Genomic DNA, 6,840 nt, shown 5'->3' with positions numbered 1-6,840 from the left:
TATAAGCCTTTGGGTGGTGATATTCTATATCCCTTGGGTGTTATCTTTTGGGTGGTGAACTTCTATCTATCATTTGAGTGTGAATCTGTGTACTTGTTTTCCATCCTTTTTTCTGTCCGGTATCAGACACGAAACTAATTAACTCAATTATTGAATGAATACATATATATACCCGTATAAAATTGGGCTCAATCGTTTAACGTTCGTAAATATTAGCGCGAGTAGTATGTATTTATTATATATACATAATAACAAGTATTAATATATATACTTACTTATTTTTTTTTAAGTAACTAATTAAGTACAATAATTTGTTAGTCTATATTATTTATTAAGTATTTGAAAATTGGATATATTAATTAACAGTAAGTAACTGGTATACAATATGTTTGCAAATTTATATTTATGATTATAGGTATCCATATAATTAATTGGTGTACTATATATATACATATATATACTCCTTCTTCTTTTTGTAATATATCCAATGAATTCCTCAGACCTCTGTTAAAAAAAGATGATTGTTTATATATATATATATATATATATATATATATATATAGATGCGTATTGAATAATAAAAATGTACGTATAAAAATATTATACTTAATAATGTGATTCAGTGAATTGAAATACTTAATTAACTAATATTAATAGTTAAGTGCAATGATGAGGTGATTTATAGTCTAACATTTATTTTTAACGGAAGGTTACTGCTATTATATATATATATATATATACTAATAAAATGTAAGAAGTCCATACTTTCAATACCTTTCGATTGACAATGTCCCACAAAGCTACAAAAAATTGTGTCTTCCCCAATATTAAATTACCCATAAGTAAATATAAACAAAAAATACAGGCTTCTGAAGGCCACAAAGGCTGACAAAATGAGTGGAGTCAGAGCTTGTGAGTTTTTTTCTTTTTTTTTTAAAGTCAATTTTATGAAAGGTGCAAGGATTTCAGGTTTTTTTTTTTTATATATAAAAATTGAAAATTTTCGTTATTTTATTTTATTCTTGTTTTATAATTTTATTTAAATAAAAATTTACGTTTAAAAAAAAATAAAATTTTTGCTTAATAAAATGAAATTTTTTGTTTTTTTTTTTTTAAACTAAATAAAAAAATAGTTTTTTTTTAAAAAAATAAAATAAAAATTTCCGTTTTTTAAATTAAAATTTTTCATTTTTTTAAATCATTTTTTTTTTAAGTTATAGGGATATTTCTGTCTTATTAAAAAATTTATAGGGGCATTTTTGTCTTATTGATAGCCTTGGGGGGACATTGACAATGTTTTGGTAGTTTGGAGGGGACATTGTCACAATTAAAAATTTGGGTGGGACATTGTCAATAGGGTGGTAGTTTGAGGAGGGTATGTGGACTTTACCCAAAATATAATTAAAATGCTATGTGTTCTCCTATTCCTAAGTAGATATAATTATATATGTCTATCAACCAGGGGTGGAAAATACTTTCCAAATTAATTTCTTTTTATTTTTATTTTTGGGGAACTTCGCTTTGGCCCCTGAACTTTCAACCGATTTTACAAAACCCCATGAACTTTCAAATCTCTCACTTTGGACCCCTAAACTTTGATTTGCTCTCACTTTGGACCCCTTCTGTTAGTTTTCAACTTTAAACTCAAACAGTTTGACTTTTTATGCCCATTATACCCCCACCCAGTCTACTTAAAATTTCGAAAAAGCCCAAAACTACAGTACCCACCTCTAGCTCAAAACAATACCGTTTTGGGAATTAAAATTATATTTTTTTCTTTAAAAAAAAGAAAGAAAAATAAAACGCAAAATCTTTAAAATATTTATTTTTTATTTTTTTAAAAAAATAACACCCAAGCCCAAAATTGTGTCGTATTGGTCATTAAAATTATTTTATTTTATTTTTTAAAAAAAGGGCAAAATATTAAAGAAATTAAAAAAAAAATAAAAAAAAAATAAAACAAAATAAAAAAATAAAACTAAGAAAAATTGGGGTGGCTCCAACCACCCCTGGGCCAAAATGGGGTGGCTGAATTAGCCCATTTTTGGCCAAGGGGGTGGTCCACCCACCCCAAAAGGCCAAAAAAACAGAAGAAAAAAGAAAGAAAGAAAAAAAAAGGGTTTTGGGGGTAGTTTCGGCCACCCCCTACGGCCGGAATGGGGGTGGCCGAAACCATCCCCAGCCCCTTAGGGGTGGTCCAGCCACCCTCAAAACCCAAAAAATAAATAATTATAATAAAATAAAATAAAATAAAAACCCATTCATGGTTTTGAGCTTTTGGGGGTGGCCGGACAATCCCCAAGGGCCTCTGTAGGTGTGGTAGTTTTGGGGTCCAAAACGGTGTAGTTTAACGTGGGGGGTATAATGGGCATGAAAAGTCAAACCGTTTGAGTTTAACGTTGTAAACTAACTGAGGGGTCCAAAGTGATAGAAATTAAAAGTTCAGGGGTCCAAAGTGAGAGATTTGAAAGTTTATGGAGGATTTGTAAAATCGGCTGGAAGTTCAGAAGGCCAAAGTGAAGTTTTCCCTTTATTTTTTATTTTTTTATTTATGCTACTAGTGACGTGGCAGCCACACGTCACCAATGGGCATTGGGAACGTGTGACTAACTGGTTTCCAATTTTTTATTTTTTTCCACCCCTTTCTTTCTTTCTTTCTTCCCTCCTCTTTTTTCTTCCTCCCCCGCGTCGGCCTTCTTTCTTCCTCCTCCTTCTGTCTCTTTCTTTTTCTTTCTCTTCTTCCCTCTCCGCCAGAGAAGCTCCTAGCTAGCTAGCCACAAATCTTTTTTTTTTTTTTTTTTCCCTCCTTAATTAATTCTCTGCATGCACCTTCACGGCTGAGAATTAAGCTTAATTCTCAGTACATTTTCACTCTCTCAGCCTCTCACATTACTCTCTCTCTCCAGCAACTCCTTCCGGCAGGTCCGGCCTCTCACAGCCAGTGGCGTAGCCAGGATTTTAGTCTAGAGGGTTCAAGTTTTTTTTTTTAATGAATAAAAAAATAAAGTTGAATACAAATTAATTAAAAACATTTCAAAAATATACTACTGAAACTTATATAAAATTTCAAATTTACCCTTAATTTCAAATTGAAAAAAAAAAAAAAAAAAAAAAATAGGAACTTGAAGAGTAATTTGGTATTTTTAGTAGTTTCTGTTAGAGTTTAACGAAAAAAAATTGACAGAGGGAGTCAATTGTATCAAATTGAAAGTTTAGGAAGTGAAATTGACAGTTTTGAAATTTGTGAAAATTTTCTCAAAATACGTTATAGTTTAGGGGTCCGAAGTGAAGTTATCCCAATATAATATATACCTATTTAAAGTTGGTTAAGGTTTTTTTTTTTTAATTAAAATAAATAAATAAAGAAGAAGTTAAAGTTTTATATTTGGCGCTCATCTCATATTCCCAAACCCCAATTGTAAAGTCAAGCCTTTCAACTTTCCAAATTTATTGAAAATCACGCTTCCAGAGAATGAGAATTGTCCCATTATTATTATTATTATTATTATTATTATTATTATTTTGATGAGTGAGATACAGCCCAAAGGAGTGTTTAATGGTGCGTTTTTGGACTTTAGTTAAATGCACGTTTTGTTTAAAGCTCAAACGGTACTTTTTTTTTTTTTGGTCCAAAATAAAATAATCTCATTTTCAATCTTCATCTTCTTCCGTTGGTGCCTTGTCTTGTTTAACCTAATTCTTAAAATGCGCAACAGAGTGTTTGCTTGGTCGCGTGAATCATGAATCTCACTCCTTTTAGAAAAGATTTGACCCTTTATGAGTATTTGAGAGTGGGCAACAAGGATTTTTAGAGTAATTCTTCCAGGGGCAAGATGAATTTTTTGGAGGTGAGAAATCCTTGTTGCCCACTCTCAAATACTCATCAAGGTTAAATCTTTTTTTGAGAATTTTTAGAGAAATTCTTCCAGCATCAGTGACTTTAATAGAGAAAGTAAAGACAATAGTATCAATCAGTGGCTTCAATAGTGAAGGTAAAGACAATAGCATCAATCAGTGGCTTTAATAGTGAAAGTAAAGACAGCAGCATCAATAATATTACAGATCTTCAAGTCCAGGAAAATAATCATCAGGGCTATAACCATAATTCTCAAACCATTCCCGGTTAGGATCAATAGTGGCTTCAAAAGATGCATCAGAAACTTCTTCATCATCTTCATCAGAACTATCACCGAGGGATTTCAAAAAGGCTTTTAATATTTCTTTTTTCTTGAAATATTTTTCCTTCGAAGAACCAGAGGAAGTAGCAGCAGTAACGGTATCAGCAGCAATGATCTCCTTGTGAGTAGGAGAGGATAAGAAAACACTGGAAGTTACTAGTTTGGTAGCAATATTAGAAGGTGAAACTTGGACTTTTGGCATCTAGGCCAATTTTTTAACGGTATCAACAATAACATCAGTCTGTGGGAATTTGTCCCACCATTTACATACCAATGGTGATCAAGCTTGTCACCATTAATGACATATTGTCATTTCAGGATCCAAGGGATCTATTTTTTAGCAAAATGCAGAATGTGAGGAAACTTCACACTATGATCATCAGTTTTGTAGAGATTCTTAAAAGTACTGAAGGCTTCAACAAGTTTAAGAGGAAGGATATCTAGGATGAGTCCAAAATTCATCTACCACCTGGAGAACCAGCGAGGGAGAATACTTCCAAATTCTTTATCAAAATTAAAGAACCAGGAATGGCCAAATTTAGGAGTCTGGAAAAGCATGAATTTAAACCAAGCTTCAAAATAATCATAGTAACAATAGGGAATATTAAAACTGGTTAGATCCTTTGGCTTAGAGGGATGATCTCCCCAATCTTGTTCAAAAATGATATTGTCAAAGTAAACACTGTGAAAAAGTAATTTTGTGGGTTCAGTCTTGGAATGATAGGCTTGAAATGAATGGATTTTGTTTGTAACAGAATATTCGTGTAATATGAAAGATTTTTCATAAGATGCTCAGGAATCCAGTGAAAAAGAGGAGGGAAGTAAGAGAGAGCAAGTTGAGCGGAAAATTTAATATGAGCACGATTTATTTCAATATGAAACATATGTTGGAAATAATGAACAGTAACATAAGCAGACGGTTTACCATTTTTAATAAAAGGAGTTCTGGGTTTCTAGGAAGAAACAACAAAAGGATCATAAGCAGAAACAAGAGCACTAGAATAAGTAGCAAGTGATTTCGGGGTGAATGCCGAGAACCTGTTAGGAAGAATAATAGGTGAAATAGCAGGGGAAACAACAGTAGTAGACTCTGGTTTTAAGACTAAAGCCTTAGAGTCCATTGTCTCCTTGTCCTTTTTGCTTGCCATTATGGCACTGCAAAAATTTATGAGTGAGAAAGTTTGGAATAGAATTGTTGACACCTTTAATATATTCAATATCAAAATAAAAAACGCTTAAAATAGCTTGCTATCTCGCAAAATTTTGTTTTGATGTAATATTTTCAACATCTTTCTTCAAAATATATCAATGCGTAATAAAAACTTTTGATTTAACAAATCAAACTAAAATTTGGTGATGCATAGAACAAGAGAAAGAATTTCTTTTTTAATAGTGCTATAATTAGCCTGCACTTATTCCAGGATCCAGAATGTAATCGGACAATCTGTTCGGGAGATCCAGGGGAAACAATTTGTTTTAGAATACCTCCAAAGCCAATTTCAGAGACATCACTCTCAACAATTTTGAAAACATTATCAGAAGGAATACCTAAGCAGGGTAGAGTTTTAACATGAGTCTTAATCTCCTTAACAAGTGAAGTATGAGTATCAGTCCAACGAGGGAGATTATTTTGTAATCTATCAAACAAGGGTTTGCAATATTTTCTCAGATCTTTATAAAAGTCAGCAATGCAATTTAATGACCCTAAAAATCTCTGAAATTGGGTTTTATCAGTGATAATCTCAGGAAATTTGTCAGCAAATTGAATAACTCTATCAATGGAACGAATTTGTCCTTTAGAAATATTAAAACCAAGGAATCTAATCTTGCTCTGGAACAGTTTAATCTCTTTAGTAGATAACTGTTCCAGATCATGGTGCGAAGTTTCCTCACATTTTGCATTTTGCTAAAAAAATACAAGATCCCTTCGATCCTGAAATGGCAATATGTTATTAATGGTGACAAGCTTGATCGTCATTGGTATGTCAAATGGTGGGACAAATTTCCACAGACTAATGTTACTGTTGATACCGTTAAAAAATTGGCCCAGATGCCAAAAGTCCAAGTTTTACCTTCTAATATTGCTGCTAAACTAGTAACTCGCAGTGTTTTCTTATCTTCTTCTAGTCACAAGGAGATCATTGTTGCTGATACTGTTACTGCTGCTACTTCCTCTAGTTCTTCGAAGAAAAAGTCTTCCAAGAAAAAGGAAATATTAAAAGCCTTCTTGAAATCCCTCGGTGATAGTTCTGATGAAGATGATGAAGAAGTTTCTGATGCATCTTCTGAAGCCACTATTGATCCTAAACGGGAATGGTTTGGGAATTCTGGTTATAGCCCTGATGATTATTTTCTTGGACTTGAAGATCTGTAATATTATTGATGCTGCTGTCTTTACTTTCACTATTGAAGCCACTGATTGATGCTTCTATCTTTACCTTCACTATTGAAGCCACTGATGCTGTCACCATTATTACTGCTCTGTCTTCCACTACTACTATTGATGATACTGCTAGAGCCATTATCAATACTCTACTTTTCACTATTGAACATGCTTTCTGCCTCGTATTATTGCATACTCTACTTTTCACTATTGAAGATGCTTGCTGTGTCGTATTGTTGCATACTCTACTTTTCACTATTGAAGATGCTTGTTGCCTCA

This window comes from Corylus avellana, chromosome ca8, assembly GCF_901000735.1.
Source record: "Corylus avellana chromosome ca8, CavTom2PMs-1.0".
NCBI classification, from domain to species: domain Eukaryota; kingdom Viridiplantae; phylum Streptophyta; class Magnoliopsida; order Fagales; family Betulaceae; genus Corylus; species Corylus avellana.
This window is presented reverse-complemented; position numbering follows the sequence as displayed.